The sequence below is a fragment of the Gallus gallus genome, chromosome 3 (genome assembly GCF_016699485.2).
Source record: "Gallus gallus isolate bGalGal1 chromosome 3, bGalGal1.mat.broiler.GRCg7b, whole genome shotgun sequence".
Classification (NCBI taxonomy): domain Eukaryota; kingdom Metazoa; phylum Chordata; class Aves; order Galliformes; family Phasianidae; genus Gallus; species Gallus gallus.
In genome coordinates this window covers 29,523,651-29,545,921 of record NC_052534.1, presented here as the reverse complement: position 1 = coordinate 29,545,921, position 22,271 = coordinate 29,523,651, and the positions used below count along the sequence as shown (strand labels likewise).

The 22,271-nt window shown below is 43.5% G+C and overlaps 1 long non-coding RNA gene across 2 annotated transcripts in view; it reads right to left on the bottom strand.

Annotated features, from left to right (window-relative positions):
• LOC121110313 overlaps positions 1–22,271 on the bottom strand; it is a 92,063-nt gene that overhangs the window by 31,420 nt on the left and 38,372 nt on the right. For both annotated transcript variants that reach the window (XR_005858251.2, XR_006938694.1), the window contains exon 2: positions 16,481–16,585. This is a non-coding gene — a long non-coding RNA (uncharacterized LOC121110313). The remainder of the gene's footprint in view (positions 1–16,480; positions 16,586–22,271) is intronic.

Below are 22,271 nucleotides of genomic sequence, written 5' to 3'. Positions count from 1 at the left end.
AGACCTTAGAATCACAGAATCATTAAGGCTGGAAAACACCTCTAAGATCATCTGATCCAACCATCAATCCACCCTCACCATGCCCACTAACTGTGTCCCTCAGTGCCACATCCACACGGCTCTTGAACACCTCCAAGGATGGTGACTTTGTGCCCAGCCGGGTCAGCAGAAAAGGGAAAAACATTGGTCCGTGTGGGACAGCACCACAGTTAGCCATGGGGCATATGTTCCCATTCATAGAATCACAGAATCACTAAGGTTGGAAAAGACCCACAGGATCATCCAGTCCAACCATTCGCCCTTCACCAATGGTTCCCGCTAAACCATGTCCCTCAACACAACATCCAAACGCTCTTTGAACACCACCAGGGTCGGTGACTCCACCACCTCTCTGGGCAGCCCATTCCAGTGCCTAAACATTGCTCCAAGCCAGGTATGTCCCACCAAATCATTCACCCCAGATGGCAGCCCCTCTCCTCACGGGGCCCAGCAAGGATTCATGGTCAACAGAGTCAAATGCTGCAGAGTGACCAGTATCTCTTTGCGGGAGATCTGTCCTCTCGCCCTCAAAAAGCAGCTACGTTTAATGTCCTGGCCTGACTCCAGCAGGAGCCCCTGTGTCGTTCCAGGAATACTGCGAGCAGCAAACCTCGCTCAGGTCAGGGGGGTCAGCACTGAAGCTATTCATGCTTCTCAGAAAATCCCCCCAGCAGACCAAGCCCCGTGAAAATGACCTGAAAAATAAAACCCAAGAAATCAATGCTGTGCTCTTTACAACTTCTTTGCGGTAAATAAATACTGCATTACCTCTACACCATGCTCACATTAAAGGATTTTCTTCACTGTGGGTAGTTACTCTCTTCAGAATATTCAGTGTTTGCTTCTCCTCTTTGCCACAGGACCTGATCTGTGATGTCACGTGGAACTTCAAAATGCTCTCGGCTCCCTCGCACAGAAAGCGAGACGTAACAAGCTGTGTACCCTTGCCCACCTCTAAGGGAGAGAAAGAGCTACAGCCCGTGTTATTGCTTTGTAATGACACCACTATTTATGATGGCAAAACTTCTTGCCAAGGTTCCGATAGCGAGGAGGAACAGGCAGGGCAATACTTTGAAGGTCAAAGCAAAACGGGCAGACCGAGGCAGTGTTTGCTGCGGGGACATAAGCCCCTTGAGAGCGTCTGTGAGCCACAGAAAGCAGCAGGGATCAGAACACAGTTTTCATTTGAGGGGTAGAAATCTGGAGATCAGACTGAAAATATCGTTAAAAACGGCCAATTTTACCACACTTCTTTATGTAGCAGTGCCCGTCCTGCCGTGCGTGCGGGAAGCAAAGAAGCTGAAGGGAAAATGTTCTGAAAGGGGAAATACTTTTAGATTAACTCAGCTTTCTCAAACCATTCCAACCACTCAAACAAGCGAACAGGAGAGCCGAACCGTCGCTCAGTTTCTGGATGCCAGCTCACATCAACTTTTATTTCTCGCAATTGATTTGCTTGTTTGTATTGCTTGCCACTTTTACGTTTTTGCCCCTGAAAATCCTGTAGAAACCAACTAATGGGGGTACAGAATGGGAAGTTTTATGTTCATTGCAGAAACTTGTATATGATGCAATTTGTTAAGATCTCCGCCGCTCCCACAGCAGCGTGTCAGGACTGTCTAACACCCAGCCCTTGAGTTACAGTTTTACGGCGCCGATTTATAGCGTTATAAGTTTAATATAGTGGTGCATTGTAAAAGGGCTTTCTTTTAATTAATATTTTAGACCCCAAGGAAAATACCACGAAGGCGCACGGCAGGAAGAGGGCTGTAATTTACACAGCGCCTGGAGCACAGCCATAGAAAGTCAGTTCCTAGTGATGGATCGGGATGAGTCCCAGGCATCGCTCGGCTCTGCACGACTCGATTTGACCCGGCTCGGCTCGGCCCGGCTCGAGTGCCCGGGGCAGCGCTGCCCCCTGCCGGCCCGGCTCGGAGCCGCGGCTCCCGCTTCCAGCGTTGCGGGCAGGGCTCGGCCACATCGGAGGCCCGACGGCCGTAGCAAATACACGCGAGTGGGGCTGCACGCGGGTGGGGAGATGTAACCAGCTCCTCCTCCCCCACGTGCCTTCGGGGTACTGAGCGAGCGTCATTAAGGAAGGAATAATAATTCAAAACAAGATTTCTCACTCTCGTTAGTGAAAGAAATTTCCACCCCCACCTGAGGCTATGGCAACGAGAAAATAACAAAAAATTCCAGAGACAGACCCTTAATTCCCTTTGCCAGTGCTAGCATCAAACTATAGACAAGTGCACAATTTAAGATGTGCCATCCTTTGTGCACGGGGCATAAAACAAAAACCTCAGGCTCAAGAGTTCCCTCCTGTATGGCTCTGATGCTCCTGAGAAGAAGCTCTGCCACACACTTGGGCCACTTCTACGAAGCCTTCACCTCCCCACTGGAATTGTAGAATCATTAAGGTTGGAAAAGGTCTCTAAGATCATCTCGTCCAACCATCTTTAGTACTGACCACGTCCCTCAGGGCCACATCCACATGGCTCTTGAACACCTCCAGGGATGATGACTCCCAAACCTCCCTGGGCAGCCTGTGCCAATGCTTTACTACACTTTCTGATAATAAAAAAAATTCCCAATATTCAACCTGAACCTCCCGAGCCTGACAGCTCTTCTCCAAGATACCTTGGAAAACCTGTGCGACTCCAGGACAAGCAGCAGCAATGCCTTTGAATTCGCCATTCTACAGTGAGCCATTTTCCCAACAGACTGTAGGAAATTAACAGAATTGCCTGCAAAACTGGGCTGTGTTATCTTACAACAGAGGTGGCAATGCCAAAGCAAATTGCAAATGCTTTAGCAACAAAGGAAAGAAGACAGACTTTGGATCTCACCGCAGCCCTCTCCCATTGAGTGCCCTATAGCCCTAGCAGCCCCATCATCAGCACTGTCTGTTGTTGGAATCAGCTTCAGCTCTCTTCTCTTTGTCACCCTTCTCTATTACCCTAGAACATCATTTTGTTTAATTGTTTGTAATTAACTACTGATTATTGCGCACAGAAGTCCGAAGAGGATAATTAAAGACAGTTCTACCAACAGCAGTGGAAAGAGCCTGCTGTTGAAGAAGAGAGAGCAGTGCACAGCAAGCTCCCTCGCATGAACGTAGGTCCATGGCAGCAGCCTCGAAGCCTCGAGCAATTTCCTCAATAACTCCACCAAACGAGCTGGAGAAACCCTGCCTTCTGCCTTCTCCAGCAGCATCTCTTTTTAGACAAATTGTCAGTGGAAAACCTTTCAAGAAAACGTCTTGCTGTGAAATACATTTTTGTTGCTTGAAATAAAGGACGTGGGCAAGTGCCGGAGCTGATAATACAAAGTGCCCACTCAGTCCTGTGTCAACACAGATCATTTTTAAACACAGTAATAGACAACACGGAGCCTGGAGGAAAAGCCTGAGCAGAAGATATGTACACGTGATAAATTTAAACCTTGGAGGACAAAATGCTGAAAGTGGAGTTTTATTGAGGTAGAGGGTTTTTACCTCCTTGGTTACATCAAAAAGAATTGCGGGTCAATTAGAATGAAGAAAAGTCTTTTCAGTTGTACGTGCTAAGCTGGCTCTAAACTCAGAGCCTCACTCTTATGCCACCTAAGAACAGGAACAGCCTGCAGCTGTGCAAAGGGAAGGAGGGTGAAGGAGTAGAGAAGGAAGTGTCTGCAGGGAGGACTGCTGTTTGTCTCTACAACCTTGTCAGAAATAGATAAAATAGCTTTTCCACTTCCTAAATGAACCACATGCTCAGGAGAGGCTACTGAACTGATCCACCACGGGCAAGTTCAAGGCTTGGTACAGGAGTAGCTCAGGCAACACAGCTGTCTCTGCTGAAAGGAAGGGATATTTTCCCTTAGCCCGTCTGCATTTGTTTCTCTCTCCCCTTCTCCCAGCCCTGTGGGCCTCTCTTTTCCCTTGAGACAATTCCTATAGCTCAACAAATCCTACAACGAACTATGCGAATCGTTCGCCCAGCAGGATATGATCCAATTTTCTGGGTTGTTTTTCTGCTATCTTGGGGATTTAAGGCCACTCGAGGTATGACACTGGTAAGGCAAGAAATTTTTAAAAAGTCTTTCTCCAGAGGGTTGCCAAAGCTATGCCTAAAACCCAGTAAGGTAGTTCAGTATTTTGCTAGAAACACATCTCAAATTAATCCTAACCTTGACCTGTATTTGGGTGCCCATCTCATTTCCCTGATAAAACCAGCAATGCAGAAATGAGCAAAAGAGAAGAATAAAAAGAATAATTGAACTGCTTTGATTTTCAAAGAGAGGTTCAGGACAGCCCAGCTGTGAATATAATGAGCATCTTTTGTTTCCTCCACAGGAGATGTGTAGGGGTACCGTTGATATAAAGATACAGGCTCAACAGACTGATATGGCATGATTAGAGGAATGCTGCTACGACAAAGTAAATTTAGAGACACAGACAGAAGGTTCTCCCTGGAAAACGTAGAGCGAATTGCAAACTCTTTTGGTTTTGCTGAAATTTGTTTCTTGGCTTCATTTCATAAAGCTGAAGCCAAGGAACTGTGAACAGCTGGGATACCGGGGGCAGAGTGGAAGGGAGTGGGAATTCTGTGCAGGAGAAAATGCAAAAATTGAAACAGAATGAGGCCTAATACATCAAGGATGACCTCTGCTTTGACATTTTTAAAAATAATACCCCACACCCTGTAGACGTGATGCTAGATGCTGTAAGAAAATAGTTTTCCTCTGAAGCTCAGCATTTTAAAAGAAGTAAGGCTTACAATCCCATTGAATGTTTAAGGACTAACATGTTTAGCAGCTGTAAAAACCTAACTATAATATATGGCTGTTTGTCCATTAAATCACATTACAGTGGGATGTATATTCTGCTTTACTCTCATGCCTGTCCTCAAAATCAGTATTTTCTCACTGAAGGAGCCACTAACATTGTACAGATCTTGTTCTAGATCGTGTATTTGGGGCTGGTCAAAAAGGATGTGAGAAACACCTTTGAAAGATCTGACCTCCTACCAGGCAGTTCAGCAAGACTTGAGCTGAGGTAAAAAAAGAACAGTTTTTCTTTTGTTAGAATTCAAGAAGCTAAGGGCAACTCCTGACATACACAGCTGTGGGTCTCTCATCGATCCCAGTGATGCAGCGCTTTCCCCATAGGTTACTGCTTGGTGCATCACGGTGCGATGGGAAGGAGGGCTCTGAAGCCTCAAATCTTCAGGTCAAGCTTTTCGTTTACCCTGAACACTGACAGGCTCTCATCCCATCCAGAAAAGCTGTTCTTCGTTCTTAGAAACTCATCATCCCATCCCAGTCTTCAGCCTCTCTGCTGAGCTACATAGCTGGCTGACAATTTTATAGCTCTGTTCCCTGTGCCAGACTCAGAACTGACAGTCCTCAGTATTCAGATCAATAAACGGTGCCCCAAAGTCCTGAGTTTTGTCCAAAAGTTGAAGACTCAAATAGACTACTTTGGGATGATTTCAGTTTGCCTCAAACCCTATTTCCCTATGAGCAGTTGGCCAGAGATTTGCTTTTTTAGACAGGACAAAAGTATAAAGGCATTAATTCCTTGTAATCGCCTGGCTCCAGGAGACAGACCTGCAAGTGAACAGACATCCAGTGAAATCCTGAGCTGGCAGCACCCCAGCTCTGGGGCCTCTGAAGTGCTGCTGGGTGAAACCAGGCTTCGTGGCTCATCAGCATGGAGGAAATACAAACTTTATTATGCAATCATTGTCACTGGAAGAATTATCTATTCTTTATCTCAGTAAGAGTGAGAGAGATTAAGCTTGGGAGACTATTAGCCACCACTGCAATGCCACTGTTATCATTCACAGTTAATCTTCACACCCGGCTCTAACACTCTTCATCGGAGCAGCTGACACTTGGGCTCTAAATGAAAGTTGGCCAAGTAGGAGAGTAGGAGGAAATTGCCCATTGCTGCTACACGGGTCCAGCATCTTCTGCTCAGGGCAGCTTTCATTTCAAACAAACACCCCAGTGGCAGGGTGGGAACTCCTGGTAGATTTTTCCAGATCCCTGCCTGATCACGGCTGGTCTTGGCAGTACATTTAAGTGGCATGGGAAAGTTAGTAGAAGGGCTCCCTGTCACAAAGCATCCAACATGGGACTAACAGACACATTTAGGAAACCAGCCCCTGGTCAGAGATAATGCTTTTTAGGGTCTTTTTGGAAACTCCTGCCTGCCAGCTGTTAATGGATGGGGTTGAATTGCAGTCTGAATGTTAATGAGCTCATTATGAAGAGCATTTTATCTTGTGACAAAGGTGGATTTAATCGAGTTGAAAGGTTTCCCAGAGCAAATTTTGAAATGTCCTAATAATGCAATGAAAAGTCCATTAAAGTATTTATTAATTACAATGCAGACACATTTCAGCAAGGCTGCTTCAGCAACCCACACGTGAATCTCTCAGCAGAGGAAGCTCATGAAGAAATGCCCTTCAAACCAAAGATGAGGATGTGAGTGTTCAAATCAGAGCACAGGGGAGTTCTCTTCATGGTTCTGGGCCTTACTGATGGTCCACTACAGAAAAATATCTCCAAATATACCTTTGAACATTTCACTTGAACAGAGCAAAGCAGAGAGTAGAAAAGCCCTGCACCAACACATGGAATCTGAGGCCAGAAAAGACTATTAAACAGTGCAGTATGACCTTCTAGAAGCCCTTAACAAAATGTTTCTTATCTCTTCTTCCAACTCTACTTCTACTCTGCTTTGTTTTGTGATGATTCTTGCTTTGATGTCTGTTGTGAGCTCCTGGTGCTTATCATCCAAAAGTTTCAAAGCACCTGCTCAGCTGATCTGTCACTGATAAAGAACTGGAGCTGGACGAGCCTTTGTCTCATTTAGGTTTGCAGGTTAGGTCCAAATCTCACAGCTCCATAAGCATACCCATAGCTCCTCTGAGCTATTTTGTCAAGGCCTTTGCCTCTACCATGAATCCTCCAGCAAAAGTGACAGTGAAGCCAATCTTTCTAGTGCCTGCTTTTAAGAGCTAACACAACACAGATCACTTCTTATTTTCCACAGACCTTGGCTCAGATTCTTTAAGGTTCAGGTCAATCTCAAGGCTAAGAAGAATTCCTTTGTCTCAGGATTGATGCTGTCCTTTTGACTCTGATGGTCAGAGGCCTCTTCTGTCTTAGATGCTCTTGCCTGGTTTCCATTAGGATTGTCCAGAGGATGTAGGGAGCATATTCACTGTTTTACAGCACTGTCAGGTAGAGGACATCTCTCTCTGTCTTTCAGCTTATGGTTTGGTTTAATAGTTAAGAGCGAATGACTGCAGGCTTTCTGAGAGTTTGCTGGAGTCAAGCTTTTGAACTCTTTCCTCTCCTAGGAACTAGCACTCTCAGAGGTGAGAAAAACAAGGCATGCAATTAACATAAATTTCTGGCACAATATCATGATTCACAGTATCACCCGGGTTTTCTTTTGTCCTCATCACCTCCGTCTCTTATTGAATGCTTATGTGCACAGAACGCCTGTGTTGTCAAGCTGTAATCCGCATCTCATTCAGCACACACAGACCAGTTAAAAACAGTAACAAGAACAAAGCCAACAAACAAACAAGCAAAAAACATTTTCAACTCAGCTTTTTCACTGACAAGAAAAATGTGATCTATCTCACTTCAACCAACATCTCCAGTTAAACAACTCTACTTGCTGTAAAAGGAGTTGCACTGAACTATAGGAGGCACACTCCTTCATGTCAAATGGCTCATTAGTCACTTGAAAGTAGGGGTTTTAAAGGCTATTGCAGTTGAAAAAGGGAAGTAAATAGTCTTCTTCCACCCAATTTCGTTCCAAGCTCTCAGCTGCTTTGTAATTACCTTTACTATCTCCAGCAATCAAGGGGCATCTTTTGTCAAAATAAGAAATAATACTTCTTTTCTGTCTGAGACTGCTAATAACCCTGAATTATTTCTCACAGCATCCTAGTAGCTATTGCATTCCTTTTGGAGCTGGAAGAGCTGATTGAAGGTGCTGCCGAGCAGCTTGTATCCACTGATAAGGAACTGTGGTGGGGCAGTCAGACTCCACCTCACTGGCCCCGACTTGCTTCCCATTCCTGCACACTCATTCTTCTGTCTCACCTGAAGACACCATGAAGAGGTCATGCACTGCAAGCCCATTTTGTGGCAGTTTTCCAGATTTCATCAGAGGCCTAGCAAGTATAATGTTGTAACCAGAAGAAAAACAGCTGCATTTTGCTTTACCAACAGGAAAGTCAGGAATATCAGTATTCCATCCTTTCTTTACGCTAAAGAAATTGCTCTGAACGTGAACAAGACTGTTCAGATAATCTGACTCACACGGCATCGCACAGGCAGGTAAGAGTGAACTTCAACATCATTACAGAAGGATACAATTAGAGGAGGTGATCCTGTTTAACAGAAGTGTCCACACACCTCTGAGAAGCAAAAGGGCTATGACAGATCTAGGAACGTCTTATACACTGCTCCAGGCATAAATCACAGGAGCATTGGCAGATTTCATGAGGGAAACCATAAGCACCTTGATGTTTGTCATACGTGGCCAGAGAAGCACATAAAACCACAAAGTCATCTGCGTTGCTACCTTAGTCCTGAACATGGTGTGTTTTTTTTCTAGAAGACGCAAATAATAGAAATTAATTTGTCAGACCAAGTTTTGGGCCCAGCCTGTTCCACAGCAAGGCATGAAAAAATCTGGTTGAAATAATTATTCTTGATTTATGCAATCATTCTTTTCATTTCTGAAGGCTAATGGAGTGAAAACACACTTTCCAGACCTTTGCTAATGACAGAGTCAGAAATAATGATCAGGGACCCTTATGTTCTTTTCATAATGAGGAAAGCAACATGAAATGATAGGGATGCAAGTTCTCAACAATAATTTGTTCTTTATTTAAAAGGCAAATGGAGCATTCAGACAAGTTCTTTAGGTTAATGGAGCCACAAATAAGCTTTGGGGCAAGCATTTTTCATAGGTAGTGCAACATGAACAATGTCTTCTCTAGAGGACAGAAATATTTACAGATGTTGATGTTTCATCAACATGAAGAGACAAAGTAGCCCCTCAGGGTGCGGAGGCACTGTGTGCCCAGTCTGCACAAGATCCCTGTCACGAAGAAACAACCCAGCGACTCCTGCCTCGCTGATGGTTGCTAGATGTGGCAGCATGGGCTCATTGAGTCCAAGAGGCGCCTCCAGAGGAAACCCAAGTAGCAGCTCAGGCAATTTTACCCCAAAACTGTGAGAAAACACAGGGAGTCATCCACAACGCATTCAGCTGGTGATCAGTTAGCTGATGATCAGATTGGATATGTATGACATCTGCTACAAAAAACAAACAAACAAACAAACAAAAAGGAGAATCAAGAGCCTGGGAAGACTTGTGCCTTGCAAGGTCCTGTTTGCTAAAGGAGACTGGTACTGTTGCCTTCCTACAGGCTGGCGAGGCTGATGAAAACAGCAGCAGAATGGAAACCCCTAACCTTGGGATGGCAGTTCAGATCCAGGTCTCCAGAGGGATCTATTTTTTCGCTACATCACCGCATGAAGCAGGTTCATGTTTCCCTCCTGATTCTTTTCATACTCATCAGTACTCCTGTAAAAAGATCTGGCACAACAGACACACGCTGAGGACTTTTAGACAGAGAGACTTTAACTCTTCTGTCACTACCACGTAGATTTACCCCACTTTTGGTGTTGCAGTCAGGCTTAGGTATGATATCTGCCACACAGTCCTGAGTCATTGCTCTCTTAAGGAAACATAAGAGGAAATACAATTGCTTCCTCTACTCTTACCAAAGCCTATCCCATGGGAATTGTCACAGTCCTTCCCAAGCTGCTGGTTCAGATAGCTAAAAATCCAAATGCTGGTACACAGACATCACTAATTACTCAGAAGTAGGAAGCAGTTCATAACTCACCAAATAAGTTCTAAAAGAAATATAATTAGTACACTTGACAGTATTCATTCCTTTCAATATGAGATCACCACAGGCAATAAATAAATAAATAAATAAATATAAATCAACAACCACTACAACATTTATATCACAGTGTGAATCTTGAAGCAGTCTCCTGGAAGGAAACAGACACCAATTCACAGACACACTGGTTGCTTTCTCAAAGCCTGTGCAATATCCATGCATTATAAAGAAATTCAAACACATTAACAGATTTCAGGAATTGGTTTGATTCTCAATCTTTATCTTAATAAAGCTAACTGCTTTCTTAGGCTACAGTCTCACCAGCTCACACAAACCCAAGGGCAGGAGCTTTGCCAGTGTATTCATGTGTTGGGAAGAACCTTACAGTGATGGAGGAAAAGTGCCTCGTCCTGCAAACCAAGACTAGAGCCCAGCACCTGAGTGATATTTACCTGGTACACTCATCCATCAAAATAGATGTGAAAACAACGTCCTACAAATCTGTGAACATAAAAGATTCTGTAAGGCTTGTTTGGGTAAGAGCTGTTAGTTTATAATGGGCAAAAAAATCCCTCCTAAAATGGAGCATTCTATCACTGGATTTAATCTTCAAATGTACAAGTTCTCCCTCAACAGTTTTTGTGGTTATTTTTCTTCCATTGGAAAATCAAGGTATTCCTAGTATTCAACAGATTCTCCTTCTATTGCCTTCACATTGTTCTATAGAAATAGGAGTCTTTGATACTGCAGAACAAACACCTGCTGGAGAAATTCTGATACTATGTCTTTCTCTCCCTCTGGCCAAGAGGATATGAGATGCTAATCATTCTTTAAACCTCACAGCATGAAGATGGACTCCTGAGAGTCTATTAATGAAGACCCAGCTGCAATAAGCTGGACTTGTCGTTTGGACAGATGGTATAAGAATGCCCAAATAATGAACTGGGAAGGGCAGTTGTCCAAGAAAGTACTTCAAGAAACTTCAACTGCACATTTGACTATGTGTAATTTATCAGCCAAAACATGATTCTTTAGTCAAGCAGAGCACCAAGCTTGGTGAAGATATAAGTCACTTAGATTAGCTTGCCCCGGGCAGAAAAAGCACATAAGGAAAAGGGTATCAGTAGCAGAGTGACACATGATGAGCATACAATAGGTCTCAACAGTCACCTACACCCCCATTAAGTCTGATTCACTGGTACGACACTATCAGCCTCACCTGTAAGAGACTGGCACTGACATATACAACAAGTGAAAACAACCTGTCCTGGCAAAGACCACTGGCAAGACTATCTGTGGTAAGATCCAAATGTATCACCCCTCATGTTACAGAAATTTCAAGGGAAAAAAAAAAAAAAGAAAAACAGTTATGCTAGGGCTGTAATGAATAAGAGTTGTCCGTATAAGAACAGCTCTGTGTTCCTGGAATTCAGGTAGATGACTTGGCATTTGGCAATTAAACATTAAAAAGTGTTTCATTGAAACAGGCACTGTGCCATCCTATCACTCTGCGCAACCACTCTGTTCCCATCTTTATTCACTACTCCATCAGTTTGCGTGTCATCCTCAGATTCTATCAGCAGCAATTTTATATTTATTTCCAGATCGTGGATAGAGAAATTGAAATAACACTGGACACAGGCTATTTTATAAAAACCTTGCTCCCATCAGTCAGCATGCTCTCCCTCTTTTGACTCAAGCCAATATGTTGTGCTGGGCTATGCTGAACACATTGCGAAAGCATATTACCTCTCAGCAGTCACTGTTGATAACCAAATTTGTAAACAGAAAAAAATTGAAGTTGTTCTTTTTAGTAAGCCTTACCTCCTTGAAAGCTCTGTTACCTGGTATTAATTATACTTCTAGCTAGCAATCAAGTCTCATACTCTCCTGTGCATTATTTTGACAAGCATTGACATCAAGTTGCTCAGCATATAATTATCCTAAAAACTGTCACACCCTTCTGTAATACAGGCAAAACCTAAGACTTCTGCGGTTCTCTGTAGTAACACCAGCAATTACAGGTTCATTAAAGCCAGACGTTTCCTGAGCCAACTCTCTTAAGACTCTTAGGTTTATGTTATCCTAACAGATGATGTTTAACAGACTCTTTAGTTAACTCTTCATGGAAGTAATGACCCTTATCCAGGTCCATATGCTGTAGCTTTTAAAATACAGAGTGGAAATCATGACACAATGCTTTGACTCCCTGGCTTCATTATAATATCTTTAATTATTGCTTCCTGATAAAGCCAGAGTTCCTACTGTTCCCAAGCCTACGGAAAGCCCTCATTGCCTTTACTTAATTTTGCATTTCTGTGCCATGTTTTGCTGTCACCCTCTCCAGCAATCCCTTTTCATGCATGTTGTGGATAAGGAGCACAAAGCACGTCCTGGAGGAGGATCCAGGTCTCCTAATAACTGCCTAGAGATCTGGAGACTTTCCCATCATTCACCTAAAGGTTAATAGGGCCAAAAGCACTGCCTGCAATTAGGGGAAAATTGCACGAGGAGTAAAATTTGTTCCCCTCCTAAGAGTCCCCAGCCTGTTGTACAGTGCTTCTCATTTTCCTGACCTTTTTGTGAAAGGGAAGGCAAGAGTAGGCACAGAGCCCACAACAAAGGTACAGGCAGAAGTCATGTCTCTAAACTACTAATTTTGTGTCTTTTCCCCATTCTACTCCATCTTTTTTTCTGCATTACCTGTCCCATCTTGTCTGTGCTGCCACACACACAACTGAACTAAAAGCCTCACACTCAGAATAAGCACCTACTATGTGGGAGAAGCTTGTTATAGTAATAACACATTCACTGCACACACACCGCATTCTAATAACTATGGTTGTGCAGAGAAATCCTCTTAAACCAAAGAAATACCACAATGAATAATGAGAATGTTCAACAAAACTCTCTGAAGCAAACAGGGAATGAAGGGATTGTTTGACCTTTTAATACTGTAAATATATCTGTAGTGCCCAAGGAATGGCTGCATCCCACAGCCTCCTGAACAAACCCTGGTCCTCCTAATAACACAGTTTTCGGGCACGTCTCTGTAACAGCCACATGACTCCTCTTAGAAGCAGGACAAGACAGTTGGGGCTATATGGAACAGCATTTTCCAGGTGTGGGCTTGTTGGGATTGTTTGTTTTGGCTTGTTTTTTCTCCTGCAGGAATTCTTCCCATTGAATAGGCTAGGTCATAACTTTTGGGCGGTGCTCTGTGGAGCCCAAAGTTGGACTCGGTGATACTTACGGGACCCTTCCAACTTGGAATATTGTCTTATTCTATGATGAGGTGGAGCATCCATTTCCTTTCTGAGTCTGACTTTCTTCCCAGCTGCCTGCAGAGGCTGAGTTCTTCAGAGCTACACCAGTGATTGGTGCTGAGCTCAATAACTGTTGCTGAGATCAATAGTAAGGCAGTAGCAGGATCCCACCTATCCACATGTGCAGCCAAAGCCTGCTTTGTCAGTCACGACAGCCTGAAGAACCAGTTGCAATGAAAAATCCCACCAGACAAGCCATGTTCCACTGGGAGAAGCAGGATTAATGGCCTGATCTGAGAGGTCTCACATTCCTGAAGGTGACAGAAGCTGTGAGAGGCAGGAGGAATTTTGATGAGTGCCTGGGGCACTCAGCATCTCCCTTGGCAGACAAGTGAAGCTACCCATTGGGGGGTTTAATCCATGCAGAAGAGGTTGCAGAAAGAAGGCTTCTCATTTTCTCATATTGGGGGTGAGCCTGTACACCCCCAAAAGCACTTTCTATGAGCTTCCAGATGGCAGCAATAGACATAAAGCATAAAGTTATCTGCTTCATGAAACCATGAACAGGGCAAAGATCATGCAGTTAATTCTGTTCCAGCTATCTCCCAGACTGCAAGGAGAATAGTGGTGAAGCTGCCTTGCTCTGCAGCAGGGCTAATTTGCCAGGCCCTGAAAGATCTATCGGATCTCCGGGAGCTGAGTGTTATCTGCATAGAGCCACACTGTGCCATGAAGACTCACCAGCTTGTTAAGAGGTGTCACCGCACAGCCCTGGGTCAGATTTCCAAACAGGTCTGTGAGACTCTACTCCCAGGTATGAGTACTGATCTGTTTGGCAAATCAGCCCCTAAGCTCTTGAAATCTGCCCTTTCTCATGTTCTTTCAATTACTACCGATCTCATTTAAAAGCCTGGTAGTGCTAAGGGATGGCGTGATCAGCACTGTAATAGGAATAGGTTTTTGGAGTTTGCAGAGCTACCTCTGGTCAGAATATATTAGCCATTCTTCCCTGAAAATAACATTAAGAACAGGAAGAAAATAGAGTTTAGCTTGATGCCCACAGAAAGCAAAATTGTTTCACTGATCTCTCAGAATTTGCTGTTAAGAGGAAAGTCATGACTCGTTCAGACTGATAAAATGCTTTTGAGCAAACATGGCACAGAGAAACTACAGAAATTAAGACATCACTAGGGAAGGGTAAAATATCTTTTTGATGAGACTTTAGAGAAGAGGAAAGTCCAAAGAAATGTGTTATTAAACAGCCTAATTTTCACCTTAGCAAACATCATAAGCCTCAAGGCTCCACCCTGGATCCCACACTGTTATTTCACTTTGGTTTGTGAATAGCCTCAAAAGGGATTGAGCTGAAGTAACAAAACCAGCACCAGACATTTCTGTAGATGGGTGAGTTCAGGAAGATCTTCGACAAAGAGATGACTGGCCAGTACAAAACAGCAGTGCTGAAAAACTGGGTAAGAGATGGGAATTTCAGATGCCATCAAAGGGCTGTGCATTATGGTGCATCTGCCTTGGCCTCAGCCCTGCAGCATGCTCCTCCGATACCTGTGAGAGGCATCTCACAATCAGTGCTCCTAAACTGTTGTACAGCTCATCCTCATAGCAGGATGTGCCCAGTGCCTCTGGTGCAGAGTGCCACCATAGCACCCCACAGGAGGGCAACACCTCTCCTGCCCATCTCCCTCTTTCCTATGGCTCAGAGTGAGGGTTTATGCTGGGTGGCCCTCCTCTGCCTTTCACACATACACACACAGGTCCCTCCTTGGGTGCTCCTTAGCCCCTGTCCCAGCCCAGAGCACCAAGAAGGAGAGAGGAGAAGAAAAGAGGCTATAGGAAGAAAGAGAAAGGTTGCAATTTTATAAGAAGGAGGATTAGAAAGGACATGGAGCAAGGAGGAGAAATGGTAAACAGATGGGACTAGGGAGAGGATGCTGTACAGCAGGTGGTATGGAGATATAATGTAGGTAACACTACGAAATAGTCCAGGACATCACCATAGATATATTCACGTGCACTATGTGCACAAATGATTGTGGAGAGCCAAATTGAGTTAGAAATAAAAAATGAAAAGTGTTTGAGCTATTCTATGTAAGCACTGCAGACTGAGCTGAACTGACACACACACAGCAACATCTCTTCATAGGCTCTAAAGTGTTCCTAAAACGTTCCTTAGAGTTACTGCACAAAATAAATAGGGTTATGACAAGCAAAAAAAAAAAAATTATCTTGAAGGAAGATACTAAGAAGGCATTCTAGGAAAAGAGCAGTGTGTTCAAAACGCTTGAGGGTCTTCAGGACAGCTGTGCTAACAAATAGGGCAAGAGGAAGGCTTAGGTGTTGGGAGAGAGGCGAGAACTACTGCTCCAGTTGGATGGGTGCTGGAAGGAGGCTGCCAAGGGACAGACTGCAAAAATAGCTCTGCTGTGAGAGCTTGCTCATCCTAACAATGGCTAGAAAAGCTGGGACAAAAGCCAGCTGTGGTCTGCAGCCTGGATTAAGGTGTGGGGTAGGGTTAGGGCAGGAAGTAGTGCAAAGCCTCTCTCTGTTTTTAAGGTACCAAAGTGATGCTTAGGCTGCTAAAAGAACATATCCCTGAGACGTTTTTTTTTCCACGCCGTGATGAAGAAATGTGTCATCTTTAGAGTATATTGTTTATTCCTACTCCTTTCTTCAAAAGGTTTGTGATAGGGACACACAGTGAAGGATAATCACTGGGCAATAACCACAGATATAACAGACCATTAAATACTTTTTGCAAACAGATATTTAAACCTATATGCACTGCTGTAGCAGACCAAGGACACAGAAAGATTCAAAATGAAAATGTATTTGTGTGGGAATAACATTAGTTTCCAGAGTCATGGGAGTTAATGATAACAACAATTTTCAGAGTGTATTAAATACCATACTGCAAGGCTTAATCCAAGCTCGAACTATTTAGGGATCAGGATGAGATCTAATGGGGCTTGAGAACAAGGCTGAAAGGATTGATTACCCTGCATCTGCCTGCTGTGAGGTTCTTACATCTCCCTCTGAAGCAGGTGGTGCCGGCCAGGGTCAGAGGCAGGACGAAGGACTGGAAGGCACCCTGGATTAGCTTGTTTGTTCTCCCTCTGCCTGGGCTGCGAGCTATGCAGAGGTTTTATGCCTGTAATCCACAGCTCTCCTTGAGGAGCGCAGAGGGCCTCTGAAATGCTAAACAATCTGGGGAAAGAAGCTTACCTGAAGCCATGAGTAAACCCAGCAGTCAAACCTCTGGCACAGATTTTGGCTTCTTCCTCTTCTATTTAGCTCAAGGTTTGGACGTCTTTGTTTTCAGCTCTGTATCTGAAAGATAAAGGAATTAGCGGGATTTCTTTAATCTTTGTGTTCTCCCAGATAAGTGTATTAGAGGAATTCTGTAGGCTACGGAAATATTTATTTTGAATTAAAACTAAAGCTGCACCACGCTGTGTTTTATTGTATCTCAGTGTAGGACACAGCTGAGTCATGCAGTCTCCCATACCCTGGCTGCCGCAACATCATCCCTCTTGCCCAGACCCAGATAAAGGAAATAAAGATGCCTTCTGTTTAGCAAAATCCAGTTTAGATCTGTTGTGGCAAAGAAAACATGAGATCCAAGAAGTCTCCTTAAATTTGTATTTTTGTTTTCAAAATTTCACGGGGAAACTGATTTTGGCTTTTGAGCAGCAAAGAACCAGAAGCGTCACCTAGGGCACTATGGAGTCAGCATGCCCAGTTATTGACAGAGGAGAGCAATAATTGTATTTCTCTATAAACTTCTTGTAGAGAACATAAAAATATCTCAATTGGTTTTATTCAAGTTCTCTCCAGCTATGGTTTCCTCTGATTTAACCGGAGGGAAGGCTGCTGTTACTTTCTACCTAAAATAAAGAAGGAAATAGAAAAGGTGATAGTTTAAATTCAATTACCAGACAGATTCTCCCTCACTGCAATCAGAGCTGGTGCTAGTGTCTGCAAGTTTCACAGCATCACAGAACAGCCCAGGTTGGAAGAGAGCTCAAAAGTTCATCATGTCCAACCTTTTGCAGGAAAAGTGAGCCTGGATGAGATCATTTCCTTCAAAGAACACAGTGCTCACAAAAGATCCAGCCTACAGCACGCTCTAAACCTCAGAGGCAAAGATTTGTGAACAGATTGGATGCATTTCTCAGGTACAGGGGTCCTGTTCAGAAGGACAAAGGGTAACATGGGAGCTCCTCCTGAGCACCGTTGCCCAACAAACAGCGTAACTCCAGCACCAGCTGAACTACTTACCTACACCCAAGCAACACTATCATAGCTTTAAGTAGACCTCCTTTACTCCTAGCCCAGACTCATCTGGTCAACATTCACGAAAATGCAGTTCCATTAAACCTTTCTCGGAAGAACAGCATTCAAATACAGCACCCTGATATTGACTCAGGTCCTGTTGCAGAGTATCTCTATTCTCTTTATGCCTCAGTTTCTCCTACCACACTTATTTTTCCCCTCTCTTCCTTCTGCCTTCAGTAAGCTCTCTGGATTCAAGCACTTACCTCAGGCCGATTTCTTTTTATTATTTCAAAGCTGGATTACTGAGTTAACTCCCTCTTCCCATTTTTCTACCACTTATCTCAATGCTGTCTGACTGTGAGGATGTAACACAGCAACAAAGAAACAGGAAAAAGACAAGGGATTAAAGTATAAATGGACCTAAATACTTAATAGCTGCAAGGAAGAGAAGTGTGACCTACATTAATCAGAGGTAAAATAATAATAGGCTTCAGCTGGTAGTGTACCTAAGTTTTTTTTATAAAACTTTTTCCTCTAAGAGGCCAAGTAGCAAGAAAAAATACTTGAATGTTTCATATGAGTTTGAATTCAGACATAACCTGGAACTTTTCTACACTTTGAAAACAATCTGACAGGGTTTGAGGTAAAAAAAGTAGAATTCAGTTATCACTTTTATGAGGACCAGCATTTCAGGTAGGAGACAGCAAAGAGTTGCAGATTTAATCCTCCTATGTGAAAATTACTGGGATTTCTGTTTAATTTCACTATGAGAACCTTTGTTGCCGGCTCTTACAACTTTCCCCATATGCCTTTCAAACTGCAGCTTAAAGCTCCAAGCTCTGCAGGCAAGAGATGGTATGAGTCTTTGTTTCCATTACAAACTAAATTGAAGCCTGGCCCTTGTCATAGTGGAGAGAACGTTGAATGTAAGAGAGGCTCAGAAATCAGGGAAAACAACAACAACAAAAAACCCCAACACCCTCTTTCATCTTTTTTGACTTCCAGTTCTTAAGTCCATAGGCCAAAGAGATGGCGTACCAACTTTTCATCTTGACTCACACGAAGCTGCTATAAGTATTCAGATCTCAAGGATGTCGGCTGTATCCTTGTATTTCCCACTGCAGCTCCTTCTGGGAGGAAAGAAAAGACACAGATGTCCAGTGCAAAGAGTTGGGCATATGCCATCCATTCCCTTATGGAAAGACTCTCTCTGCTGATGCTTCTTGCCCAGCCCAAAACAGCGTCTCTTTTTAGGGTCCCTAGGCCTGAAGCATTGAACAGTTGGAATGATGCATTAATAGCTTTAGCCTAAACCTTATTTGCTTCCCCCCTTGGAAACATTATGCCTTGACTCGCTGACTGTACTCTTGCCCCAGCAGCCTCTCAAACACTGAGCTGGATTGGGTTTCCTTTAACAAATCAGCCTCCTAGCTCCCATTTTAACATTAATTGATTGGAGATGCTTTTAACTGTTCCTTCTGGGTGTATTAATTTTTTACAGATTGAATTTGGTTTGATGAGGCAGGAAACATGAAACTATTCCTGGCATCTCCTGCATACTCAGAATAGCCACTCTAATGCATTCAGAGAAGCACACAGCAGCAGGGTGGTAACAGAGCGGGGAGGGGAGCGAGGTAGGGGGGGTTAGGTAGTCACCTATCCATTTCCAAAAGACATCAGTAAGTGATTGCTTACCCGTGTCATCTTTTATATTAAACATTTTTCCCAGCAATGCAGGTATTTCGATCAGGCTGGGGCTGCTGACATTAACAGATATTAAATACACTCAGGAGAAATATGATCAAATGTTTGAAGTGTCTAGTAAATGTGCTGTTAGCTGCCCTCCCAGGGAGGCTTAGTGCAAGCTATTGTGTTTTGCTGAGAGAGAGAAAGGCTGGAATATTAGACAAGGAATCCAAAGGCAATTTTATCAGCAGTGTTATGCAGCTCTGGAACACATTGCTGAAGGACTGGAAGCTTTTCTATTACAGCCATCAAATTACTTGCTATTCTTAAACATTGAAATGCCATTTTGCATTTTAAACCCTCCCAGCTGGCACCTGTAAAGAATTGCCATGCCCAACAACAACAAAACCTCCTTATTCTGATTCTGTGACAAGGCTTTGGGTAGGGCTGGGCTTTGACACCCTATTAGACCAGGGAACAGCTTCATCCTCCCCAAACAGGAATGGAAGATGCACTTGGCCTAGCTTCGCCCTCTTGTAACTCTGCTCAGTAAAGCACATTTAACCCGTGGATAAGGTTGAAAAATTCCATTCTTAGCCAGATGTCCTGAATCATTCGACAGGCCTTTTCCATCTTAGAGAGCTTTCATTTCTTCCTCCAACAAAATTAGCTATCACTTCACTTCCAGAGATGTCATACCACCAAGTCCCATTGTCACAGCTCAACTGTTCTTCACCCGGAACAGAGTAAATATCAGATGGGAAAGCAATTCGCAGAGGAGAACAGGAGTTGGTCACACTGAAAATTGTGTGAAAGATCATCAGGAAAAAGGACTGGGAGCAGAACCTCTCTGAAAGTCTCTCACTATATTGTGGCTATTTTTCAGATTTTGGTTTTACGAGAAGGAGCTTTAGGTTGCTCTTTCCTCCCGGCAAATTGGAGAAACCATGACTGAGCCTGAGACCTTTACCAGCCTGGGCAAAGTAAACAGTCCCTTGCAGATGTTTACTTAGTCTTAAAAGAGCCTCTTGATCCTACAGAACTCTTCCAAAGGCTCATAAAAAAGAAACAAAACAAAAGTAAAAGGCCTCTTTCTTTGGTAAAAGACCACGTTCCCCTGGTGAAAAATGGTTGTGGCTTACTGAAGAGATGCCATTTATTACTATTAAATATGATATATATTAGTGACATACACAGTATTTTTCTACGCTGGAAGTGTCATCATTCCTTTAAAACTTTTCAGTATATGAGAATCTAATAATCCAAATACAGCCGTGTTTCAAACAGAGCATATCAAACCCCCACTCTGCAGCCAAAAAGGGCTTTCATTTCAATCCAGTCAAACAAAAGTATCAACACTTTTTTTAGTAATGAAATGGAGTGACATGTTTCTAGGATACATCCACACCTTACCGTAGGCCACTGATCTCAGGAGTATTTCTGAGACCTAGTGCTACATATTTAAACATCCTTGCACATCATTCGACTACAGCCTGAACTCATGCTACATACAAATGCTAGCTGCCCTTCTAGCAGGCAATGTTAGTGCCCTAGTGGGGAGGACTTGGACCATCCCATCAGCCCAGTCTCTTATGTGACACTGTCACAAGGCAGAAGAGATACATGAGGATAGCAGGACCACAGTGGGTTCTCCAGGACTACTCACCCTTCTGCACACATGCCATATTGCCTTTCTCCCTCACCCCTACAGCCCTGGAATAACACCTGGAATACCTCAGGAGTATTCCAGGGTAATTATTCAATAGGCTAAACAGTCAACGCGTTTAGTTTTAGTCAGGGCTTTGAAACAAGTAATTAATCAGCCAGGATGGTCAAAAAGTAATTGGCCAACGTACTGCAGAAGATTTTAGCCTACTGCTGAAGCACTGCATGTCAACTGCTACTGGCTTCAGTAAACCAGTGGTATCATCTAGCAAAGCAAGCCCTAGGCCCTCCTGTTTGTTAGAGTATCATGATTATTTTAAATTCAAACTTGCTATCTTTTTCTACCCTTCTTTTTCTATTGCTAAAAATGGGTTTATGACAGATCTTGATGGATATGAATTGTCTGCCATATGTTGTTTCCTTTCCTGACTGTTATCTCCATATGTCAAATGTACTTGCATCTGATGATCTCCGTACAAACGATAGCAAAACAAACAGACAAGAAGAGGCCAGACTGGAGGGGAAGCAGAATCCCAATCAGAGAGCTGAAATACCAGCAGACAGCCTTTCTACTGGAGACTGAATGGTTTACATGCTGTCACTCAAACACAGTGATGAGCTACTCCTTCCAGGCATTCTTGCATATTAGCTTCTCTCTGCCTGCTGAGAAGGAATGCGTATGAGGGGGAATTCCCCAGGGACTCACCACCCTGAAAAGGACATACACAGTCTAGCAAGAGACCTTGTAAATAAAGGCTGTTTTGCCTACAGCCAAATGAATGCCAAGCTTTTTATAATGTGTTTTTTTTTTCCCTAGTAAATTGGGTAAATTATGAGAATCACCCCAAGTGTCTTCAACCTACAAGAGACTTGATTTCATAAGACCCTAAGACGTTTAAGAAAATTGGCTCCCATCTCTATTACAGTGATTGCCTTTCTCTTTCATTTTCTCCTCACTTCCTTCACATTTTTCTCAGTCTCTTTGAGGCTTCTTTCATACTCAAAGAGATCCAAAATTAAGGAGCATTTAGAAAGCAGAGATTCATAAATATCTGATAATCCAAGGTGACTTTTTCTGTATTGGCTCCAGTTTTGTGTTTTCATACCAGACATAGCAATTACTGCTCACACATCAGGCTGCTCCCTCCTGCAATGATCATCTGTGAGCATGGGAGCACTCAGTGGGGCCAAAGGCTCTTTTTCCAAGTCTCTTGGAAGGAGGTTGTTCCCAGGAAAGCTGGTGACAGTGAGGACAGGTGAAGCCATTCTCTACTGAATTCTCATCCTTGTGGTGGGCTCACCATACTGGCTGTGCAGGATGCAGGCTGGAGACCTTCACAGAGAAACCACCTATCAGGAGGAAACTTATTCTGAGGCAATGAAGATC